The sequence below is a fragment of the Microcaecilia unicolor genome, chromosome 11 (assembly GCF_901765095.1).
Source record: "Microcaecilia unicolor chromosome 11, aMicUni1.1, whole genome shotgun sequence".
Lineage (NCBI taxonomy): Eukaryota > Metazoa > Chordata > Amphibia > Gymnophiona > Siphonopidae > Microcaecilia > Microcaecilia unicolor.
Window position 1 is genome coordinate 73661965 of NC_044041.1, and position 26311 is coordinate 73688275.

At 44.3% G+C, this 26311-nt stretch overlaps 1 protein-coding gene across 1 annotated transcript in view; it reads left to right on the forward strand.

The window, feature by feature from the left end:
- Positions 1-26311, forward strand: part of KCNN1 (potassium calcium-activated channel subfamily N member 1) — a 107330-nt gene that overhangs the window by 50723 nt on the left and 30296 nt on the right. The gene's annotated exons all lie outside the window — the stretch shown is intronic.

A 26311-nucleotide genomic window follows, 5' to 3' on the forward strand; every position in this document is an offset into this window, starting at 1 on the left:
GGAAGGTCACTCCACATTCTGCACACGTCTCCCCCAGATTTCTGAATGTGTTGTATTTTTGGGAAATGGCCCCACATTCTGCAAACATCTCCTTTAGGGTCACAAATGTGTCCTGCATTTGGGCAGTGGCCTCACATTTCACACATATATCCCCCAAGATCATGAACTTCACTCGTGTTTGACATTCTGCACACATCTCCTCCAGAGCTATGAACATGTCCTGTTGTTGGGAGGTGGCCTCACTTTCTGCACACATCCCCCCCCCCCCTCGAGTTATGAATGTATCTTATTTTTGGAAGGTGTTCCAACATTCTGCACACATCTCCTCCAAAATTATGAACTTGTCCTATTTTTGGGTGGTGTCCCCACATTCTATACATGTCTCTTTCAAAATTATGAATGTGTCCTATTTTGGAGAGGTGACCTCACATTCTGTATACGTCTCTCTGAGAGGCATGGATGTGTCCCATATTTGTCAGGTCGTCCCACATTCTCCAGATCTCTCCCAGAGTCATGAACATGCCTCATTACTTAGGAGGTGATCCCACATTCTGCACACATCTGATGTCTCATGCTTTCTTTCCTTATCTTTGTTTCCTCCTTAAGTTGTACTTCAGTTTCTCTTCCCCTCCTCCTCATCCATCATCCCTCTCTGTAAAGCTTTCTACCTTGTGCCAAAGGCAGTATGAGATGGTGTCACATTGTACTGGGTGAAAGTGGAAAGGGTCAACAAACCTGATGTAGGTGATAAACCTTTTTATTGGACTAACTTGCCTATGTGTGACAAGCCTTTGAGAGTTTTGTGTCAAAGTTGCAAATAACTGTCTGGTGTATACATCACTCTCCTCTCAAAGCTGGTTTTATTCATTAATCTGCTGTTTCCCCCTCTCCTTCCTCTGTGCTGTGCTGCTCCTAGGGACAAAATGTGAGTCCTGTTTATCCACAGAAGTGATTTGAGTCTGCACCAAGCTGCATATCCCAAGCCAGAATTTAGGACTAGCTGCGGCTGCTGTCATGGAAAGGTGTAGGGTTGCCATTTCAGAAAGATCAACCCAAAGAGGATAATTCAGTGCTGTCCCCCCACCCCACCCCCTTCCCCTTGAAAATGGATTTAGTCATACTTTTCTTAGGGAACTCAGTAGAGCAAAGCTGAGTCTTCAGGTTGACATGAGTGAGGTGGTAACCCTGGGTGGGTGTGGAAGGGATACGTAGGCCAGGTGTTTAGGGAGGATTTAACACCTTTGGGCATGGAGAGAGGCCACTTCCATGGAGGTGCTCCAGGCAGGCAGAGAAATGCTGGGCCATGCTTTCTTCCTTATTCCTAGCTTTAGTGCTGGCGTGAGGGGCATCATTCAGAGCCAAGACTTGAAAGAGATTTCTGTCGACCTGGCTCCATGTCATTAGAGACACAATGGTTAGGACTTGTGTTTTCAACTTACAGTTTTTACTATTTTCTCATGTTAAGAAGGCTGGTTCACTTGTTCATTAGGGTCTGGAGCAGAGGTTCTCCATTCCTTGGGACACACTTAATAGCCAGTCAGTGTTTTCAGGATATCCAGAATGAATATGCATGAGATAGATTTGCATAGAATGGAGGTAGTACATGCAAATTTATCTCACGCATGTTCTTTGTGGATATCCTGAAAATCAAACTGGCTAGGTGTGTCCCAAGGACTGGGTTAAGAAACACTGGCCTAGAGACAGCTGATATCTCCATGTATATACTCTTTTACTGCTTGTTCACTATGGGGTCCTTTTATTAAGGTCTGCTAATAGATTTAGCGTGCGCTAAATGATAAGAAGCCCATTATATGCCTATGGGCATCTTATTATTTACCGTGTGCTAAATCTGTTAGCAGATCTTAGTAAAAAGACCCCTATGTTTGTACATAAGATTAATCTCTGGCTTTCCCGAAACCTGTAATATTTGAAAGAGAGTTGCATATGAGTCCTGTTTATATTGGTATTTGGTAGCTTGTAGCAAGGGTTTAACCTTCACATGAGGCAAGCTAAACAGGCTGATCCAGTTCTGATTTTGCCCTATTTTATTCATGTAGTCATGCTTTTCCTCTGAAAAATCGGACTACATTCCCATGCATGCAATGGGTCAAAATTATAACTGGTCAGTGTTTTCACTCTCCAGAGTGTACAAAGTGGAGTACAGTTAAATTAACAGGTGGCATAAATAAAAATAACACTGATAGAGTACAGAACAAAATTAGAATCACAAAACAAGAGATAAAAGAATCACAAAGCTGCTAATAACTTCACTTGATGCTGTCGCGGCCGTGCCTGCTCCCTCCATACACCGGCTTACCTTATCACTGATGAGAGGCATTGGAGCTGGCCTCCACGGGTCTCTTTGTGGTCTCTGGCCCTAAGATGGTGAGCCACCCGTGCTGCGGCTTCCAGCATGCCAGAGCGCTTCTGCCAGCTCAGCAGGCCGCTTCCTCCTGACCCCCTGTTCTGGGTGCGCATAGGTGCGTGTGCACGGGTCGGGGCCAGCTTTAAAGGACCAGCAGTGGGGAGACCGGGATGTCTGCAGAAAGCATAATTTCCTGTTCAGTGGGGGGGGGGGGGGGCGCTGTATATAAGGAAGATCCTGCCTCCCTACGAGTTCCTTTGTCCTGACTCTTGTCCCAACTCAGCCCTGACTCTTGTCCCGACTCCTGCCTTGACTCTTGTCTGCAATTCCTGCCATGTCTTCAGCTCCAGCTTTGTCCTCTGTTCCAGCTTTGTCTTTGGTTCCTGCCGTGTCTTCACCTCCAGCCTTGTCCTCAGTTCCAGCCATGTCTCCAGTCCCAACTTTGTCTTTAGTTCCTGTCATGTCTTCAGCTCCAGCATTGTCCTCAGTTCCAGCCATGTCTCCAGTTCCAGCTTTGTCAATTCCTAGTTCTGGCAGTGCTGGATTTAGATCAAGGGGAAAAAAGCATCATGGTTTTCTTAGATTCTGGAGCCAGTGGGAATTTCATAGATGAAGCTTTGATTCAGGAATTTAAAATTCCCACCCAGGATTTACCTAAGACCATTACAATCTCCTCAGTATATGGAAATATTCGAAGACATCTTAAAACCCAGACGGTTCCCCTACACCTATGCATAGGTGACCACAGGGAGGCCCTCGCTCTTTATGTTCTCAAGACATCCATGAAGCCCATTGTCTTGGGTTTACCATGGCTACAGAAACACAGCCTGACTATAGACTGGGAAAGACGCAAAATTGCCACCTGGGGGACCACCTACCACCAATGTTGTTTGGATTCCGTGTTGCCTGCTGTTACACTAGCTACTGTTGATTTGGGTAGCTCTGCTGCTCTGCCTTGGACCTGTGCTGCCTATGCCAATGTAATCCCCCAAAAGCAAGTTGAGGTACATCTTCCTCATCAGGACTATGACTGTCCCATGGACCTCCTACCAGGTTGGATGCCTCCTCGGAGAATGACCACCTGCTCTCTGTATTAAAGATCCAGACTGTGGCCAACAACATGGCAAAAGATCTACCTAGATGTCTGCCTCAGTTTTCTACTCCTTGTACCATGTCCATTGACCCAGATCTTATATACACAGTCCAGGACATCCCTGAGTCCAGGAAGGTGCATGGCAGACCCCAGCACCTTGTTGTGAGGAAGGACTATGGTACTGATGGGAACTCTTGTGAGCTAGCAATTCATGTCCATGCTCCCCTGATCTTCAGACGATTCCATCATATGTTTTCCCCTCAGCCTAAACCTGTACTTCCAAGGGCCCTTGGAAGGGAGGTATTATCATGACTGCAGCTTTGCCCACTCCCGCCATATCCCGGCTTACCTTATCACCGATGAGAGGCATTGGAGCTGGCCTCCACGGGACTCTTTGGGATCTCTGGCCAGCTCTCCGTTGGGTCGCCTGTACCGTGGCCCCCAGCATGCCAGAGCACTCCCACCAGCTCTGGAAGGCGCTTCCTTCTAACCCCATCCTCCAGGTCGCATGAGCACATCGGGGCCAGCTTTAAAGGGCCAGCAGCGGAGAGACCGAATATCTGCAGAAGGCATCATTTCATGTTCGGGGGGAGGGGGGTATATAAAAGGAAATTCCTGCCATCCTACCAGTGCTTTTGCAACACGTCACCTAGTAGTTCCTAGTGTGTGTTGCAACTTGTGCTGTTTCCTGCCTGGTTCAAGCCCTGACTCTTGTCCTGACTCCTGCCTTGACTCTTGTCTTCAGTTCCTGCCATGTCTTCAGCTCCAGCTTTGTTCTTAGTTCCAGCTGTGTTTCCAGTTCCAGCTTTGTCTTCGGTTCCTGCCGAGTCTTCAGCTCCAGCCTTGTCCTCTGTTCTAGTCATGTCTCCAGTTCCAGCTAAGACTTCAGTTCCAGCTCAACTTTGTCTCCAGTTTCAGCCAAGCCTCCAGCTCCATCCAAGCCTTCAGTTCCAACCAAGCCTTGTCTCCAGCTCCAGCCAAGCCTTGTCTCCAGCTCCAGCTGAGCCTACTGCCTAGTTCTGTCTGGCCTGTGCCTAGTCCGGGTGACTTGCCTGCCGCCAGTCAGGGCCCAGCTAACCCTCAGTTTGTCTAGGTCGCACCAACTCAGCTCAAAGGGCCCAATCTTTAAAACAATTTAAACAGCCATTAGAGGCTCCTGGCACTTAACCTGATAATACCAGTGAAAATGGCCAGTTAGTTCCCAATGCAGAAACGGATATTTTGGGGGTGTTCCGGGAGTGGAGTCAGTACTTGGCCAGTTAAGTGCCAATAGACAGCACTTAACCAGCCAAGGTAACTGCATAAATAGGACCACATAAAAGTCAGTCCTATCTTTATGCATTTTGCCATAACCAGTTAAGTGTTGAATATCGCACTTAACTGAGTATGTTTTCACCGGAAATTTAGTGCTGGAGCCTGGACATAGCCCGATATTGAATTTCTGGGGATAATGCTGGTGGCGGTCAGCAAAATACTGATTGCCCCCAGCTGAATACTAGGCCCAAAATTTCACTAATCTCTTAAATGTAGCAGCATAAAAACTGGGTGCTAACAGGGGCAGATTTAGGACAGGGAAAAGAAGTTAGAAACTTGGCACTGATTTTAAGTATAAGCCTCATAAATTAAGCTCATAAATGTAGGCAAACTAATGGCAGGCCTAAGTTTATGAGCATAACCTTTAAACTCCTAAATTAAGATGAATTTCAACTGAAAAGTTATTCTCCTAAGTGTGGCTGAAAATAGGACAGAGATTTAGGAGGTTATGGGGTCCTTTTATCAAGCTGTAGTAAAAAGGGCCCTGCAGTAGCAGCGGGGGCCGTTTTTCCCATGTGCACGGACCCTTTTTCCCACAGCGGGTAAAAATACCCCCCCCCCCCCCCAAAAAAAAAAATGCCCATGCAGTAAGATTACTCTTACCACATGGCCATACAGTTGGGAGCACTTACCGCCACCCGTTGGCGCTGCCTGACTACTGCTGGGTTAGCACCGTGGTAAAAATTCTGAAACTATTTTTCGTTGTGCCGGAAATAGCGCAAGCTCGAGGCAGAACTATCACTGGAGGCTGCGTTGGGCTGGCGGTAGTTCTTTAGTAAAAAGGCCCCAAACTTAGCAGCATAAATTTAGGAGCTCAGCATTTTCTGAGTATTGGGCTCCGTATTTTTTATCAGGTGTTGAAAGTGTACATAATTAGGTGCAATCTTTAGTTCCTGCAATAGGCCGTTCCACAGCGCAGGAGTTAACCCCCCCCCCCCCCCCCCCCCCCCCAAAAAAAACCATTTGTGCTCAAGTCATACAAAGCAAAAAGCACACTGTGGGGGAGTTTCAAAACTTCCTGCTTCAGTATAGTGTAACATATATACTGGTTGAGGTTAGCCTAGTCAGTGGGACTGAGATACCGAGGTGTTCTTGTTGCTGTATAAACTTCGAAAATCTTTATCAGCACACTGAGAAGCCTGGTTTTCCTCTTCTGTCCTGAAGTAGTTTGAGCCAGCAGTCCTGGTTGTAATAGCCATGACTGTATTTGCTCCACTTTTCATACTCTGGGCTGCAAATGTGTCTCTGGGATGAGTCAGCCTTTCAGTAATACAATAAAAACAATGGCAGACTAAAGCACTGGAACAGACCCCGGTACTGGTAGAAGAGGAAACAGGTGCACACAAGGCTGTTATTATTGCCCAGAGTGGTAGAATGTAGTTTTCCATCATGTGACAGCAGAAAGCCAGCCATCCTCACAATAGCAATTCCCCCAGGGCGCAACTCAGTCTAGAAAGCAGAACAACACTTAGGTTTCAGTCACGGCTCTTGCACTGGTCACTTCATTGCTCAGGATCTTTATTTCTGCAATCTGCTCCAACTGTTCACTCTAAGAGCTGCTGAAAAATGTCTGCACATGGATCAGTTGTGGGGGACACCCACCTTGGAGGTGGCTGTACATAAGCTTCTGAAGTGCTATGCCAAACCAAACTGCTGTTTATGATTTAATTCTCATGAATTCCCATTGCCCTGAACTAAGGATCAAATAGGACAATGTTTACTGGTCTCTGACTTCCCCACAACTAGGGATCAAGGAAAGGGAACTTGATATATCACCTTTCTGAGGTTTTTGCAACTACATTCAAAGCGGTTTACATATATTCAGGTCCTTATTTTGTACCAGGGGCAATGGAGGGTTAAGTGACTTGCCCAGAATCACAAGGAGCTGCAGTGGGAATTAAACTCAGTTCTCCAGGATCAAAGCCCACTGTACTAACCACTAGGCTACTCCTCCAGAGCAACTGGGCTCTATGACAGAATTGGGCAGACATTTTTAAGTACATAAGAATTGCTGTACTGGGATAGAGCAAAGGTCAGTCAAGCCCAGTATCCAGCAATGGTCAATTCAGGCCACACAAGTACCTCACAGGATCCCAAAAGAGTATATAGATTTCTTGCTGCTTATCTCAGGAATAAGCAGTGGATTTTCCCCCAGTCCATTTTAATAATAGTTCATTGACTTTTCTTCCAGAAACTTGTCCAAAGCTTTCTAAAACCCTGCTATGCTTACGGCTTTTACCACATTGTTTGACAACAAATTTCTGAGCTTAATTATATGTCGAGTGAATAATTATTTTCTCTGATTTGCTTTCAGGTGCTTATTTTAGAGGCACCTTTCACATTTTAGATGTGCATAAACCAGCACTTAAAAGTTTATCTTACAAAAACATCTACATTTCCAATTTTACAAAGCCGAGCTATACACATCTAAAACTGAGGAATATGCAAATAGAAAGGAGGAGTGGTCTGGGTATGTTATGGCAAGGAATAGAGGCTTGTGTGTCCTAGAATTCACTCGCTGCCTTCGTTGTTCGGTAGATGGTGTGGAGATGAAGCTGTTGCGTTTTTATGCCTCAATGCAGAGTATTCCGGGTTTATTCTCGAGATTTGAAAAACTCCAGAGAGCATTACTCCATATTGAGGCATAAAGACGCAACAGCTCCATTTCCACACCATCTACCGAACAACGAAGACAACGAGTGAATTCTAGGACACACAAGACTCCTGATGCAGGCCCTTTGGGCCGAAACACAGCTGTGTCGAGTCGTGTTCATCAATCAATAAATTTTCAATTTTTAATTTTTACCTGGAGCGTCTTTTATTTTCAGTCCTCTTCACTGTTTGTTCTACCTTCTATACCCTTTGTTTCTTCTGTTTTTGTATCATGTCAAGGAATAGAACAGGCCTAAAAAAATGAAAATGTATTTCTCATTTTGGAATGGAAATGAACATCTACATCCTAACAGATCAATGTAGGGTACCTAGAAGAGTGCTTCTATCAAGCAGCTCCACTGTAGGAAATAGGAGAGATTCCCCCCCACACTCCATGAAATCCAACTACCAGGGGATGCTGGCTTTATGAAAGCTTCAGAAAACATAAATGTTTATGATTCTAAAATGCCTAAGAAAACGGTTTATATTCAGGCACATAAACATTTATGTTGCTGTTCCAAGTTATAAACCTTTACGTGCCTGAACATAAATGTTTATGTGCCCATTTTCACCCATTGGTATTTTAGACATTTCTTTTTTCTAAAATGAATGTTTATGCTGCATGTAACAAGTGCATAAATGTCCATTTCTCCCTGCATTTTAGAAGAAGTTCTCCATCAGTCAATCCTGTTCTAAAATTGTAGCAGAACTGGAAACGTGGAGGGGCATAATCGAACGCGAACGCTCATCTCCATGGGCATCTATGTCCGAGAACGGGTACATGAAGGGGCGGGACAGACCGTATTTTGGAAAAAAAATGGCCGCCCATCTTTTTTTTTCGATAATACGGTTTGTGCCCGGCAAATGCATCGGAGTTGTGCGGATTTGAGCTGGGCGGTTTCGTTTTTCAGCGATAATGGAAACCGAAGGTGCCCAGCTCAAAAACGAACAAATCCAAGGCATTTGGTTGTGGGAGGGGCCAGGATTCGTAGTGCACTGGTCCCCCTCACATGCCAGGACACCAACCGGGCACCCTAGGGGGCACTTGTAACAATTTTTAAAAAAAGTTAACTACCTCTGAAGTCCATAGCTCCCTTCCTTTGGGTGCTGAGCCCCTCAAATCCCCCCCCCCAAAACCCACTACCCACAACTCTACACCATTACCATAGCCCTTATGGCTGAAGGAGGGCATCTATATGTGGGTACAGTGGGTTTTGGGGGCGGTTGGGAGGGCTCCCATTTATCACCACAAGTGTAATAGGTAGGGGGGGTGGGCCTGGGTCCACCTGCCTGAAGTCCACTGCACCCACTAACAACTGCTCCAGGGGCCTGCATACTGCTGTAATGGAGCTGGGTATGGTATTTGAGGCTGGCATACAGGCTGGAAAACAAAGTTGTTAAAGTTGGGGGGGGTTTGGTGGGAGGGGGTTAGTGACCACTGGGGGAGTCAGGGGTGGTCATCCCCGACTCCCTCCTGTGGTCATCTAGTCATTTAGGGCACTTTTTTGGAACTTGTTCATGAAAAAAAAAGGGTCCAAAAAAGTGACCTAAATTCACGCTAAAAACGCCTTTTTTTCAATTATCGGCCAAAGGCGCCCATCTCTCCTCGGCCGATAAACACGTCCCAGTCCCACCTTCACCACGCCTCTGACATGCCCCCATCAACTTTGTTCGTTCCCGCGATGGAGTGCAGTTGAAGACACCCAAAATCGACTTTCGGTTATACTGATTTGGGCGCATTTGCAAGATGGGCACCTATCTCCCGATTTGGGTCAAAATCTGGGCGCCCATCACTTTCGAAAATAAGGCTGATACACACCTGAATGTCTAATTTCAATTTGAATGTCCTTTCTGAAATGCCTCTCTAAATGTACCACATAGAGGGGCATTTTCGATAGAACGTCTAATCAGAATTTGGACATTTTACAAAAATGTCCAAATTCTGAACAGGAAAGGTCATTTTCGAAAAAGATAGACGTCTACCTTTTGTGTTTGAAAATGCTATGGGTGATTTGAATGTCCTTTTTTTTGGTCCATTTTCAAACAAAAGACACCCAAATGCAAGACATCCAAAACAAAGCCAGTGGTTAATGGCTAGTGCAGCAGGCTTTCATCCTGGCAACACTGGCTCAAGTCCCACTGTTGGTCCTTGTGACTTTGGGCAAGTCAAATGCACAAGGGACATTTTTGCATATGACATCTAAGTCTGAATTTGGATGTGTTTTTGTAAAACGTCCAAAATCAGAACAGGAAAGTCATTTTCTACAAAAAAAAAAAGGCTATTTTTTCCTTTTGAAAATGCCGTTTGGAAAAATGTTTTGTGATTTGGGGGAGTAAGGGGAGGTAATCTCCGATTCCCTCCAGTGGTCATCTGGTCACTTGGGGCACCTCTTGTGTGGAGTAGAAGAGTAGCCTAGTGGTTAGTGCAGCAGAATTTGATCCTGGGGAAGTGGGTTCAATTCCCACAGCAGCTATTTGTTTATAAAAACAGGTCTAGCTCAAAACATCTAAGTTTTAGTCTTGGACATTTTTATTTTGTTCCATTATGACTGAAAGACGTCTAAGTCTTAGGAACGCCCAAGTCCCGCCTTGAACATGCCCCTGGCATGCCCCCTTGAGATTTAGACATTTTTCTGATGGACTTCAGAGAAAGACATCTAAAAATAGGTTTCGAAAATACTGATTTGGACGTCTTTGTGAGATAAACGTCCAAATGCAGACTTATGTCACTTTTTGGACATTTTTCTCTTTTGAAAATGAGCCTCTATGTAACTTTCTTGCATGCCCCCTAGTCCTTGTACTTTTGGGAAAAGTAGACAAGTGATTCACATCTACTCATTCCACTCCACTTAGGATTTTATAGACCTCTATCGTATCTCCCCTTAGCTATCTCTTCTCCAGGCTGAAGAGCCCTAACCTCTTTAGCCTTTCATCATATGGGAATCACTTCATCTCCTTTATCATTTTGGTCAGCCTTTTCTGTATCTTTCTAATTCCCTAATATCTTTTTTGAGATGTGGTGACTGGAACTGTACACAATATCTGAGGTGCACACCAAGCAGAAATTTCAATGTATCATCAACAATGATACCTAAATCCTTTACCCTGTGTACCTTACTTTGCAGTTGTACACATTAAATTTAATCTGCTATTTGGTTGCCCAGTCTACCAGTCTTGTAAGGACTTCTTGCAATTTCTCAAAATTCTCTTGAGATTTAAAACGTTTGTATCATTTTGTGTCATCAACAAATTTGATGACCTCACTTATTATTCCTGTTTTTTGGTTATGTATAAATATGTTTAAAAGCAGCAGTCCTAGCACAGATCCTTGGGGAACCCCACTGTTCACCCTTCTCCATTGAGAATATTGAACTTTTAAGCCTATTCTGTGTTTTATATCTTTTAAGCAGTTCACAATCCAAAATAGAATATTGTATTCTATCCCATGACTTCTTAATTTCCTCAGGAATCTCTCATGAGGTAATTCATCAAAAGTTTTCTGAAAATCAAGATACACAATATCAACCAGCTCACCTTAATCCACACGTTTATTCATACCTTCAAAAAATGTAGCAGATTGGTGAGGCAAGATTTCCCTTGGCTAAATCTATGTTGACTTTGACTCATTAAGCCTGCCTATGTATATGTTCAGTAATTTTGTTCTTTATAATAGTCTCTACCTTTTTGCCTGATACCAGTGTCAGTTTTGGCAGTCTATATAGTTACCCAGATCACCTCTGGAACCCATTTTAAAAACTGGTGTTATGTTGGCCACTCTCCAAACTGCAGGTACCACACTTGGTTTTAAAGGTAGGTTATAACTTGGTAATAATAGATCTGCAATTATTATCCGGTCCAGGTGATTTTCTATTCTTTAGTTTGTCAGTGTGCCCTATTGCATCTTCCAGGTTAATAGAGATTTGTTTCTATTCCTTACACTCATCACCTATTTCTGGCGTGGGTATCTCTGCCACAACTTCTTCTGTGAAGACCAAAGCAAAGAATTCATTTTGTCTTTCTGCTATGGCTTTGTCCTCCCTGAGTGCCCCTTTTACTCCTCAATGATCTAATGGCCCAACATATTCTCCTACCAGCTTCTTGCTTCTAATGTACTTTTAAAAGTTTTTATTCTGTGTGTTTTGCATCTAACTTGCTGTTCTTTATACTGTGTACTACAATCTTCATTTGGATCCATTTTCTGAAGGATGTTCTTTTTATTTATTTATTTATTTATTGCATTTGTACCCCACATTATCCCACCTTTTTGCAGGCTCAATGTGGCTTACAGGGTGTTAATATGATATAGTCATTACATAGTCTTAGATACAGTCGGTAATAAGTTGAGGGTAAATGAGGATCTAGATGGAAAGGTGTTAGGTAAGGTCGTGTGAGAGGTGTTTTAAAGCACTGGGGTGATTTAAGGAGTGATTTGATTCATTAAGGATGTCTTTTGTAGGCCTTGTTGAAGAGATGTGTCTTCAAAGATTTGCGAAAACTAGTTAAGTTGTCCATGGTTTTCAGGGCCATGGGGAGTGTGTTCCATATCTGTGTGCTTTTGTACGCAAAGGTAGTAGTGAATGCCTGTTTGTATTTAATTCCTTTACAGCTGGGGAAGTTCAAATGGAGGAATTTGCGGGCTGATCTTCTGGCGTTTCTGGGCAGTGAGTCCACTAAGTTTAGCATGTAGAGTGGGGCCTCTGCGTGAATGATTTTGTGTACGGTCGTGCAGATCTTGAACTCAATTCGTTCCTTGAGCGGGAGCCAGTGTAGTTTTTCTCTTAGGGGCTTCGCACTTTCGTATTTGGTTTTTCCAAAGATGAGTCGGGCTGCGGTATTCTGGGCTGTTTGGAGTTTTTTGATGGTATTTTCTTTACAACCTGCGTACAGGGCGTTGCAGTAGTCCAGGTGACTTATCAATAGTGACTGTACTAGGGTGCGGAAGATATTTCTTGGGAAAGAAGGTTTTATTCTTTTGAGTTTCCACATTGAGTAGAACATTTTTTTCGTTGTGTTCTTCACATGGGTATCAAGTGTGAGGTTTCGATCAATAGTGACTCCAAGAATTTTCAGATTTTCTGAGATAGGGAGTGTGCAGTAAGGTGTGGTTATGGTAGGGTAGTTGATTGTGTTGTATTGGGAAGTGAGAACTAGACATTGAGTTTTTTCTGCATTCAGTTTTAACTGGAATGAGTCCGCCCAAGAGTGCATGATTTGGAGGCTCTGATTGATCTCGTTGGTTATTTCGTTTAGGTTACTTTTGAACGGGATGTAGATCGTGACATCGTCCGCATATATGTAGGGGTTAAGGTTCTGATTGGCTAGTAGTTTGGCTAGTGGTATCATCATCAGGTTGAAAACAGTTGGCGAAAGGGGGGATCCCTGAGGAACTCCACATTCCGGTGTCCAGGGTGGTGATCTGTCATTGTTCATTGTTACTTGGTAGGATCTGGTGGTGAGGAATCCTTTGAACCATTTGAGAACTGGGCCTCCGATTCCAAAGTATTCTAACAGGTGTAGTAATATTCCATGGTCTACCATGTCAAAAGCACTAGACATGTCAAATTGTAGTACGAGTATGTTCTTACCGGTTGCAATTGTTTTTTTTGAATGAATTCATTGCAGACACAAGTACAGTTTCAGTACAATGATTTGATCTAAATCCTGATTGAGACTCATGTAGAATTGAGTGTTTGGTTAGGTATTCCGTGAGTTGTTTCGTCACTATGCCCTCCATCAGTTTTGTTATGAGCGGGATGGAAGCAACTGGTCGGTAGTTTGGTAGGTCCATTGTGCTTTTCTTGGCATCTTTTGGCAGAGGAGTGAGAAGGATATTTCCTTTGTCCGTAGGGAAGAGACCATTTAGGAGTCTGTAATTTATTTGGTTCGTGAGGTCATTTTTGAATTGTTTGGGGGCGGCTTTTAATAGGCTAGTAGGGCAGATGTCAAGTTTGCATTGGGATTTGGCGTATTTTCCGAGCCAGTGTGTGAGTTCGTCTACTGAAATCAAGTCAAAGTTGGTCCATGATCAATCGGCTGGATATTCCCCAGGTTTCGGGTCTAAGCATTCAAGGATGTTTGTGTACTCAGTGGTATTGCTTGGTATCATTTTAACTATAATGGCCTCCTTCACCTCTCCATTTAATCGTGCCAGCAGTCCTTTGACCTTCCTTCTACCCTTTTTAATGTGTGGCATTCCTCTGCCAAAGGGCTGTTGATTTTTGCTTAGGGCTGCAACTTGACTTAAGCTTGTTCTCACCTTGAACTTAAATAAGCACCCTTTTGATAGAATACAGCCCAGCAAGCACATAGGCTAATGAAATCTGGGCTTATTTACAGAGTAAAACTATAATAGAAAAGTTTTCCTCCTGGCCTTTGCTGGGTTTAAATCTGGCTTTGTTCAGATTACTGCCTAAACTCCTTCAGGGAAAAGCTTTCTGGGGCTGAAATTCAGACCACGGGAGTTAGACTGGTTAACTCCAGCGGTTGGTGCTCAGCCCAGAAATTCAATACCAGGCCATTTCCAGTGACCAGCATTGAATATCTGATTTACTTTTGACCGGTTTGAAGATAACTAGCTAAGTCGATAATCAGACTTAGCTGGTTATCTTCAAACCGGCCATAGATATTCCAGTTTGACGCGGCCAAATGTGACCGCTAAACCCAGTTTAAAAATCAGCAGATAACCGGTTATATCATGCTATATATCCAGCTAGCTGCTAGCTGCTAACCGGGGATATTTAGCGAGGAATAACCAGTTATCCCCTGCTGAATATTGGCAGATAGCCGGTTAAGCACTATTTAACTGGTCAGCAGCCATTCTGGCTGGTTAAATAGCGCTGAATTTCTGGCAGTCTGTGCCCATTGTTCAACTGTCTTGCTCCCCACATTCTTGTGTCAGCCCGTATGTTTCCCTTTAGACATTCTGTTATCATACCCTGACTTCCTACTTTCAAGGTTGCTTTGAGTGTGGGTCTTGCTTTCCTCCATCAGGTACAAGAACTGATGGAAGAACATTAAATGTGTAGGAACCTTCCAGTCTTAAAGCAAGATAAGCAGACTTCTTCTCTAAAGACTCTATCAGTACAGTGGACATCCCAATGTAAAATTTCCCATGGGATGACCAGCAGTCTGTTGTGGTAGAGACATATATCTGTTCACCAAGATTTACAACCAGCTTTAGCTTCATCTTTGTTTCAAAGTGACCCAACTCATCAGTTTGGCTGGAGACCAATAACCAATTCAACAAACAAAGGCAACTCCACTGTTCTCATAGGCTAAATTTACTGAACAGCAAAATTTAAGATGAGATGATCCACTATTTGCATGGCAAAATTCTGTTCCAGGTTTTGCTGTTTCATTTAGTTTACCAAGCAATCATCATTTATGTCTTGTCCACTTTTACTTTTTAGTTTTAACTACAAGCATTAGATGTAACTGAGTAAACGTAGTAAAAATTGGTGAAATTATTACTTCGGTAAAAGTAAAAAATCTTTCCTGTGCATGCAGCTATGGGCTGATGGTTCTTTGAGCTTGTGTGGCTGTTAAGATCTATTCTTTGATGACAGCTGCTTTGTGCCACTCCAAAAATCTGCTGCCCTAGACATCTGCCTAGTTTGCCTAATGGTTAAGCTGGCCCTGAGTAAACCTAGACCAGCATGGGACTGGACCAAACTTGATGGGCAAATATGAAACCAGTTGCCAATCTTAGTGTTGTTCCAGCCTTTCTTTGGAACTCCAACTCCCAGAACTCTTTAAAGCCCCCCCCCCCAGCCCATTTTTCTGTTTTCTTAGTCTTCTGGCTCCTTCCCTTCCCCTCCCTCCCCCTTCATATGTCCTGAGTGTCTCTCTTGCCCTCTGATGGTGTCCTTACTACCTTTTCCCCTAGTTTCTTTCTCCTCCTAGATCCTGGATATCTCTCTTCTCTACTGCCCAGGGGCATAGCTAGGTGAGGCCACGGGGGCATCGGCCCCCACAGATTTAGCCCTGGCCCCCTCTACTTTCGACCCCCCCCCCCCGCCACCGACCCTCCCCTGCCATTTTCGACTCCCGCCACCGCTGACCCTTTCCGCCGCCGCCAGGTACCTTTGCTGGCGGGGGTCCCCAACTCCCGCCAGCTGAAGTTTTCTTCAGCGCTGGTCTCCAACATGTTCGCTGATCTGTTTCTGTGAGTCCTGACATCCTGCGTGCACGTAATATGCAGGACATGCATGCAGGACGTCAGGATTCAGGACTCACAGAAACAGATCAGCAAACGCACCTGAGACTGATGCTGAAGAAGACTTCAGCTGGTGGGGGTTGAGGACCCCCGCCAGAAAGGTACCTGGCGGCGGCGGCGATGACAGGGAAAGGTTGGGGTTGTTGGTGGCGGTGGCAGCGATGGGAGGGGGGGTCGAAAGTGGCAGGGGAGGGGTGGTGGCAGTGACGGGGGGGGGGGTCAAAAGTGGCAGGGGGGTCGGCGGGCTAAAATGTGCCCCCCTACCTTGGGCTCTGGACCTCCCTCCCACCAAGGTCTGGCTACGCCCCTGCCACTGCCTCTGTCTTCTCTTCCTGGGTCCTGCCTGTCTCTATTGCTCCCTGATGATGTCCTCACAACCTCTTTTTTCCTTAGTGTTTTGGTTGGTTCCCTTCTCTTCCTAGTCTCCTGGCTATCTCTCTTTCCTACTGCCTCCCTCTTCCCTTCCTGGGTCCCGTCTGTCTCCCTTGCCCCCTGATGGTGCCCTCACTACCTCTTTTCCCCTTAGTCTTCTGGTTGGTTGGTTGGCTTCTTTCTCCTCCTAGTATCTTAGCTATCTTCATTCCCTACTGCCCCTGTCTTCCCTTACTGGGTCCCGTCTGTCTTCCTTGCCTCCTGATGGTTTCCTCATGGCCTTCTTTCCTCCTCAGTCCTTTGACTGTCTCCCTGCAGCTGTTGCTTCTTATGTGGAATGTAGACCCAGTGACAGTCATCAATTAGAACTAACATCTGATAAGTAAGGCAAAATCTCTCTCCTTCCAGTCTTAGCTCCCAAAAGCTACTGAAGAAATGCATTAAGGTAGTCTGATGAAAATATATTGTTTTATATATTTGTTTTGTTTTCATATTAAATGTTAAATGATGTTGGTATCTCCATCCCTCAGGCTTCCAGAAGGGCAAAAATTGAATTAAATATGAAGAAATATCTTGAACAAGGAAAAGTAAGATGGTATCAGGTCTCTGCATGGCAGTGGCACTGTGCAGGTGCTTCCATCAGCTCCCACAGATTATACACATATAATCTTCCCACTGCTTACGTGTACCTGATAACTTCAAGGTCCTGCTAAAGAATGTGCTGGTTATAATTTATTTCTTGTAGAAATTACCTATGCAGTTTCAACAGAATACCAAGCCTGGGGTGTTTTTCTTTACCAGCTGGTGTTATGAGAAAGTTAGCAAACCCCATGCAGTGGTGGTCTGGATTTTCCTACACTGTCTGATGACAGAAGCTAAGGAAGGAGCATCCTGGCCTCATTTCACTGTACAAGATGTATGTAGCATGCAGACAGTCCTGTACCTGATTCTCTGTGCATTATGTCAGCCTTATTGGAATCAGGATGCCAGACCCAGCAGGAAACTGCCAAGCAACCAGCAGCCTAGGGGAAGAGAAGGAAGAGGATTCTTCCCCTGTGGGAGCTAATGAAAGTACTTGCACAGTGCCACTGCCATGCAGAGATCTGATACCATCTCAGTTTTCCTTGTTCAAGATATTTCTTCATATTTAATTCAATTTTTGCCCTTCTGGCAGCCTGAGGGATGGAGGTACCAGCATCATTTAACATTTAATATAAAAACAAAGCAAAACAAATATTAAAAAAAACAATATATTTTCATTGGACTAACTTAATACATTTCTTCACTAGCTTTTGGGGGCTAGCACCCCTTCCTCAGGTCAGAATAGAATGAACCAAGAAATGTCAATATACCAGAAAATATGAGTGAATCATAAAAAGCATCCCAGTAATAGTTTGAAAAGGAAAGTGGGGCAGGAGAGGTTGATAGATGATCAAATGGTGTTTTGGCTTATGGAGGATAATTCAGTAACAGGGACCTGCTAAAGTCATTTATTTCATGCCCACTGTATAAAGTAGACATCTACTTTTCTTTATAGAGGTCTAAGTATCTGAAAGTGCATTTAAATGTAAGGTGTGAGCACTTACACCAGTCCTATAACTGGTATAAATATTCAGGCCTAGTTGTGTGCAAGAACATGCATAAATCATAGTATTCTATAATTTAGGTGCATACCTGTATGTTGCACCCGTGCTCCCCCCAAATTTCAAGAAAAAGAAACAGTGGATGCAACCAAAATTGAAACAATGCATCAAAGGTGCACAAATGTCCTTTATTCAAAATCTTCAATTGACTTGACATGGGCCGTGTTTTGGCCAAATGGTTTGCATCAGGAATCTGAAGATTACCTTTGCATTGATGAAATCAATGCTCAAGTGTCAAAGGCGCCTAGTGACTCAATATAAGAAATGCAGCACGTTGTTCCAGCTGTGGGAATTTGGGCAGTCTGCAAGGTAAAAAGTGCCCCTCTGATTCAAAAGCTCACCCAAACTTCACCTATGTGCACACCCATCAGCAAAGTACATGCCATCAAATCATAATGCATACATTTCTGTTAATCAGTATTGTAGAAGAGGTCATTTATATGAGTAAGTAGCTATTTGCATATGTAAATAACTAACACATTGTCCTTTATTCTCCTTCTTATTGCAGACCACTAGATGGCTCCTTAGAGGCTTATCAAAATGATATGTTAGAAAACCAGACCTTTGTTCAGTACTTCTTGACAACTCTTAAGTGTCTGATCATCTCAATCAATCGGTCAATTAACTTTGGGGTTGATATTCAACGTAGTTTAACCTTCAATTCTGTAGCTCTGAGTCCTTGTGACTGACCTAACCACCTCTCATTTGTTGTTTTATCCTTCAAGCACTTCATTATTTTGTTAATGAAAGGCTGTACTTCAAGTTAATCAAGTGACGGTCATTGACTCAGTGGACTTTCAGATAGTACAACATGAGGAAACGCTCCATGGATCTAATAGGTTAGCATAGTTAAAACAAATTGCAGAAGTTATTTTTTCACGTGGAGCTTGATTTCCTAACAGAAATCTATCTGCAAAGCCTGAAAAGGCACCTATTCTAAGCTTATTTTATGTAAGCTCCCTAGTTGCCTATATAAATAGGTTCTTAGATCCAGCCCCAATAATGCACAAATGCCGATGCGCACATTTATCCTGGCTACTAAAACTGTCGAAATTTGTGCGTGTATTCTGTGCATGGACCCACGTGTTTTGTAAAATTAAGGCGTCCATCATAACCCTGTTTTCATGCCATCCAAACTATACCCAGGGAACTACCTAAGCGTAGATCATGTAAAAGTAGATGCCCGCTTTCCATGTGGGCACTTTGGGCTAAATTCTGTAAATGGCACCCAAATATAGTTGCTGAAATGATACGTGCTAAGTGCAACTTTTGTAAAGGCAGCTCCATACAAAAGTGTCTTCATAAAATGCTAGCTTAAGTCACGGAGTGGAGGAGTGACCTAATGGCTAGTGTAGCAGGTAGCAGATCTGGAGAACTGGGTTCAATTCCCACTGCTGCCTGATGGTCGGCAAAGGGTTGAGATCCTGGGGAAACAGGTTCAGTTCCCTCTGCAGCTACTTGTGACCCTGGGCAAGTCACTTAACCCTCCGTTGCCCCAGGTACAACAGTAGTAGATTGTGAGCCCTCTAAGGACAGACCTAGTACCTGTAAAATGAAACTGCAAACTGTTTAGGTCTAAGTGATATATAAATATTTAAATGAATGAATTTTCACAAACGTGTGCCTAACTGCTATGGGCACAGAAATGGAAGTATTCTATGCACTTTAATCCTGAGAATACCCTTGACCCGGCCACGCCCCCTTTGGAGTTGCATGTGAGATGAATTGGGCACGCAGGCTATCACAGATCCATGTGTAACCAGTAATGGTGTCAGTTAGCACTTATTAAAGCCAATTATTGATTATCACCAAATTAGCCAATTACTTAAGGCATGGATCTGCAATCTGCACCCATAATTGCGCGTCAGACTTTGGGCAGCCGATACAGAATTTGGGGATTTATGTGCATATATAGTCATGTAATTGTATAGAAGCCCTAGGCTTGACTTCAGATAAAGCTGTATAAGATTAATACACAGTCTGGCTGTGGAATTTGTTAATGGAAGATATGGTGAAAGATATGGAGTATCCCCTAGTTACATGAATAACCTGATTGACCTCCCAATTAGAAACAGATCACCATCCTCACGTACTTACCTCAATTTGCACCTTCCCAGCTGCAAAGGAATTAAATATAAAACCTCCTATGCATCCAGCTTCTCCTTCTTAGGCAGCCAGCTTTGGAACGCTCTTCCAAGATCCATCCGAACAATAAACAACTATCTATCCTTTAGAAAAATGTTGAAAACCCATCTCTTCAAGCAAGCTTACCCTAACGTCCCGAATTAACCTTATTAACCCACCCATATGACTCCTGTTCTGATGATCACTATATCTTGTCCTTGTCTCCCAATTCTCCTTCATGCTTATCCCCTAGTCTTTTCTTCACCACCTTCCCTACACCACATCCCTCCCATTCCTTTTGCTTATTCTATCTTTTTGCACCTTTCCATGTTCATCTCACTTATTCTTAAGGCCTTTTTATAGCTATGTTTACTACAGTTAGTAATATTCTCCTTACACGACTTTGTAATTATATTTACTTTGTAAGCCGCATTGAACCTGCCCTGTGTGGGAAAACGTGGGCTACAAATGTATTAAATAAATAAAATAAATAAAGCATTTATCATAGTTGGGTTTAACAGTCTTCCTCCTGACTTAAGAACAGACCCCTTGATATTCAGCGCTATTTAACCAGCCAGGAACAGCTTCTGGCCAGTTAAATAGTACTTAATCGGTTATCTGCGAATATTGAGTGAGAGATAGCCAGTTATTAACCGCTGAATATGCCTCATCAGCGCTTAGGAGGAGATTCTAAATATGGCGCCTAAAAAATCGGCACTGAAATCAGTCCCGATTAAGCATATTCTATAATCAGTGGCTAGATTTAAGCACCGATTATAGAATACACTTAGTTGATATTTCAGCGCCTATGTCTATGCACGTCCAATGTGTAGATTTAGATGCACTGGACCATATTCTATAACTAGGCGTCTAAATTTCAGAGCACCCATTAAACGCCCATAATCATGCCCCTTTTTTGCCTGTGCGCGTTAGAAGTTCGGCACACATTGTTATAGAATATGCTTAGCGACTTGTGCGCCTAAATTCTAATCAGTGCTAATTAGTGCTCATTATTGCTTGTTAAGGTCTGTTATCAGCTTTCATTAACTTGTTAAGTTATGCTCATTGTTATAGAATCAGCACCGACGATCTCTAGGCGCACTATAAAGAATCCAGGGGTTAGCAGCTAATCGGTTATATCGTGCGATATAACTGGGTATCCCAAATATTCAGTGCATTGCAGGCTACGTTTGGCAGCCAAATCAGGCTACCAAAATAACAGGCCCTATCTTTGGCTGCTATAAGCTTAACTGGCCTGTGCTGAATATTGGCTTGGCCAGTTAAGTTTGAACTGGCCAAAAATAAACCAGATATTCAATGCCAGTCACTGGAAATGGCCCAATATTGAATATCCGGTCACAGCCAGGCTGCCTCCTGCAGCCTTAACATCAGTCCCAGAGTCTTCTACACAAAGTTCAGGACAAATTTAACACTTATTTTCAAAAGGCCTTCCATCTAGAATGGTCACAGGAGGAAAGTATTTAAGCTTTATCGGTAGAGGATATCTAATGACTTCTGTTTATTGGCAATGGATGGGGTGAAGCAATTTTTGCTTTCGCAAGCCATGCTGTTTCTTCGCGGTCCTTAAGCAGATGTTCATAGCGTCACTTCAACATATTTACGTGACTATTGCAGTATCTATGATAAATGCTGATAATTGTTGACTTCTGAGGCAGGCGCTTTAGTGCCGATACATAGATCTGCATCGAGTCATCCTTTAAGTTGTGTCAAATAAAGGACTCTTTTGTTGACCCTTGTGTTGGGACTGGATTGGACCTCCTCTATTTCTTTTGGTTACTGTATTTCTTTGCACTAGGGGAATATCTTCTTTTTGTGTTTCCAGGGTGAAGGGAAGCCATAGGCAGCAGGATGGACATTACCAACATAACTTATTCATATTTATTTATTTAGGAAGCTAGTTATTGGGATTTATTAACCACCTTTATGAAGAGATTCATCCAAGGCAGTGTACATCTTACCAGCATAACATTATTAAAATAACCAAATGTAAGCATGAATAGAAACAATGAGGTCAGCATGGAGTCGGGAAAAGCTGTTTTCAGTTTTGGAGGCCGTTTCTTGTCAAAAACTTTAAAAGACTCAAAGTGGTTCAGAGTAAAGGAACCAAAATGATATGATATCTCCGGCAGAAGACATATGAGAAGACCTGAAGATTTGAATTATGTATACCCAGAAAAAGAGGAGGGTAGGGGAGATATGATACAGATAATTAAATACCTGAAAGATATAAATGAACAAACAAATCTTTTCCAAAAATGGAAAGACTATAGAACTGAAGGACATGAAGTGAAGCTCCAAGGAGCGAAACTGACAGCTATCACTAGAAAATGCTTTTTCATGGAGAAGGTGGAAGATGCTTGGAATGCTTTTCTGAGGGAAGCAGTGGGGATGATAAAACTGATAGAATTCAAAACTTTCTCAGATAGACACAGAAAAATCTTATTGTGGAAGAGGATAGAATAAATGTATAGTATAGAGCAGGCATGAGCAACCTGCAACCTGAATGCGGCCTGCCTTTTAATTGTATGTAGCCCGCAAGAGCATGGGAAATATACACAGAAAATGAAATTAAACAGAATTTTGGCAATTTTAAATAGTATAGCTCACAAATAGTTTCAGAATAGCCACTCTAGCAGTTTATTTCCATCATTTTTAGTTCAACTTTTACTTATTTATTTTACGCCTAAATTAGGTGCGGCTTTCCCATATTCTATATGCGTAGGTGTTCTCAAAAAAGGAGAATGGGTGGACCAGGGTCAGGATCACCACCTGTGGGTTTATATTATAAAATACACGCTTATGTACTGATTTCTACTGGCACATACACACACAACATTACTCTTACCTTGAAGGAGGTGTAACTTTAAGTGGCAGCTTCAGGGAGGCAGTTTGTAAAGCCACAAAGGTGCAGATGCTTGCTTTATAAAACTGAAAACAAAATGTGGGACCAATATCATCCTTTGAAAGTGAAAAAATCTATGACTACTGTACACCAAAATCTTTCTTATAAGGATATGTATTGGATTATCAGAAGGTAATTAGGCTCAGGGGCGTAGCTAAGTGGGGCCACGGGGGCATGGGTCCCCACAGATTTAGCCCTGGCCCCCTCTACTTTCGACCCCCCCACCACCGACCATCCCCTGCCACTTTCGACCCCCCTCCTGCTGCTGCCGACCCTCCCCCCCCCCCCCCCGCCGCCAGGTACCTTTGCTGGTGGGGGTCCCCGTAACTTGCATGACGTGTATGCAGGACGTCAGGAGTCAGGACTCACAGAAACAGATCAGTGAACAAGCCGGAGACTGGTGCTGAAGAAGACTTCGGCTGGCGGGGATTGGGGACCCCCGCCAGCAAAGGTACCTGGTGGCAGCGACAATGGGGGGAGGGTCGGCGGCTGTGTCGGCGGTCGGAGGAGGGGGGGTCAAAAGTGGTGGGGGAGGGGCGGAGGCGGGCCAAAATGTGCCCCCACCTCGGGCTCTGGACCCGCCGAGGTCTGGCTACGCCCCTGATTTAGGCTGTGCTTGAAGGGAAAGCCAGCATTACCTGATGATCTGACACATATCCTTTATAAGATTATGGTGTAGCATATAAAACTGGTGTGACATGTGTGTCTATGTGCTTTTCCTATCTAGGACCCCTTTATATTATGCAGTATTAGCTTCACACCTTTTCAGTAGCAGTTCAAGATGAGTTACATTCAGTTACACTAGTTTTTGAACTGCAGGGCTGGAAGGGAAGCCTTTATAGAGCTCTCTGCAGCCGGTGTTGCTACTCCCTGCTGTCCAGCTCTGACAAGAGACTAATACAATTACTTATGGTGCTTCATAATGTTGCAATCAGGAACGCAGTTGTATCCCCTTACAGAACACCTTCATATGCTGCACTATACATTTGTTTAAAAATGTCTTATTTTTAACCAGTATTATCATAGGATGACTATTGCAGGAAGACATTTTTTTTGTAAGTGCAGGGCCGGTTTTAGACATGGTGGGACCCAGAGTATAAATTAATGAGGGGGCCCCTGATCCCCGATCTCCCCACCTGCGGCCCGGACATCTGTTACCCTTCTCCCTATCATGGTCCATCTCCATCCTTTCCCCTCACCTTGTGGTCTTCTTTACAAATGTTATTTGCCATCTCAGAGGTGCCCCGGTGCAGCAGCCATCTTCACAAGCTGCCTCCAACTGCCCCAAAGCTTTCCCTCTCTGCCACAATCTGTCCAGGTGGAAATAGGAAATTGAGTCAGAGGGGCTGGATCAGGGCAGAGAGGGAAAGCTTCGGGGCAGCTTGTGAGGATGGATACTGCACTAGGGCCCCTCTGAGAAGGGAAATAAATTTTAAAGAAGATCGGGAAGGTGCGGGGAAGGGAGGAGGAGATGGACTGTGGTGGGGAGAGGAAGAGATGCCTGAACTGCAGGGCCCCCTGGAGCTGTGGGGCCCTGTCTCCCCCCCCCCCCCTCCCCAAATGCTGGTCCTGTGTAAATGTTGGCACCACCCCTTTGCCAGTTACTTCAGTAATTTTATATTTAAAAATAAAACTATGTGAACATCACAGAAAAGTACAGGGAAAAGAGAAATTTTTCTCTGCATCACAACAGGATAACAAAATGAAGCACTGCAGTATTTATTTGGCCTCTGCATTCATTTGTTGCAGAGTTTCCAATAGCCCAGTGATTCTCAACTTTTCTTCTGTTGTGACGTACTGAACACTAAAATTCACAGCTGAACAAAAAAAAAGTCCTAAATATTTCATAGTTGACTGTAAGTTTAGTATGAATCTGCCTACCATTCAATCCCATATCAAAAAACTGTATGCCAGTGGAAGCTTCCTGACCCAAATGCAGTGGCGTTCCTAGGGGGGCTGACACCCGGGGCGGATCGCCGATGCGCCCCGCCCCCTGGGTGCAGTGCCCCCCCCCCAGAACAGCGCGACGCCCCCCCCAGCGAAAGAACCCCCCCCTGGGTGCACGCCGCTGAGGGGATGCTGCACGCCTGCCGGCTCTTCGTTTTCATGCTCCCTCTGCCCCGGAACAGGAAGTAACCTGTTCCGGGGCAAAGGGAGCATGAAAATGAAGAGCCGACAGGCGCGCGGCACCCCCCAGCAGCGTGCACCCGGGGCGGACCGCCCCCCCCCCCCCTTGGTACGCCACTGCCCAAATGTGCCTACAGGATTCCTATATGGAAAGAGAATGAAATCAGAACAAACTTAGTGATGCCTAGATAAAAACTCCAGTAGCTGGGAAATAAGGCCAATACCAGTCAGACTTCTATGGTCTGTGTCCTGATTATGACTAGACAGATCTGGATGGGCTGGAGTGGGCTTCAATGGCAACTCCAGGAGTTGGGGATTAAGACCATTGCAAGGCAGACTGTCCCCTGAAAATGGCAAGGGCAGTTCAAGGTCAAGTATGCATATGTTACATCACATCATACCATATACTATGAGTTTCTTGTTGGGCAAATTGGATGGACCATGCAGGTCTTTATCTGCTGTCATCAATTTCACTACAAGGAGCGTGCAGGATATGAGGGGAAGAGAGAGCAGGGCAGGCAATGCAGCGGTGCTGGAGACTAGCGCTGGACAAGGCTTCAGCTGGTGGGGGTTGGGGACCCCCGCCAGCCAAGGTATTTGCTGTGGCAGTGAGTGGGGAGCGACAGGTCAGCGAGGCAGCAGGGTGACGGGGGGGGGGGTGGCGGTGGGCCAGCAGACCAAAATGTGCCCCCCCCCACCTTGGGCTCTGGCCCCCTCCCACCGCGAGGTCTGGCTACACCTAATTTTCATGCTGAGCATCTTGCCTCACATTACCTGGGCTCACTATTAAAGGAGTTCCTCTTCCATTCAAAACTCCATTAAAATTTTGGGGCTTACTCTGGATAAAGAGCTGCATTCATATTTCACATGTCATCTCATCCTGTTTTTTCACTATTAGGCAGATTCGATCAATACACTCTATGCTTCAATCTTCTGTATCCTACTTCTAGCCCTAGTCATCTCCAAATTAGATCATTGCAATTCCTTCCTTCTAGGACTCCCCAATAACCAACTACATAGATTGCAAAAAGCACTGCCATTAACTTAATGTTTGGTCAGAGGAAATTTGACCATATCATCCCTCTCTTTCTAACTGAACATTGGCTTCCTGTAGCTTATAGAATCCCCTACAACGGGAGTGGACAACCTCAGTCCTCCAGGGCTGCAACCAAGTCAGGTTTCAAGGATTACCCCAATAAATGTGCATGAGATCTATTTGCATGCACTGCCTCTATTGTATGCAAGTAGATCTCATGCATATTCATTGGGGAAATCCTGAAAACCTGACAGGGTTGTGGTCCTCAAGGACTGAGGTTGCCTACCCCTGTCCTACAAGGTTCTGGTGCTAAGCCATCAGATTCAATCTTCAGGTCTCCCTTAATTCTTAGCTAGCCTTCCGATATCCTATACTCCTCAAAGGACACTTCAGTCCTCAGAACAACACCTGTTGGCTATACCCTTCTTCTCTCAGGTCCACCTGGAT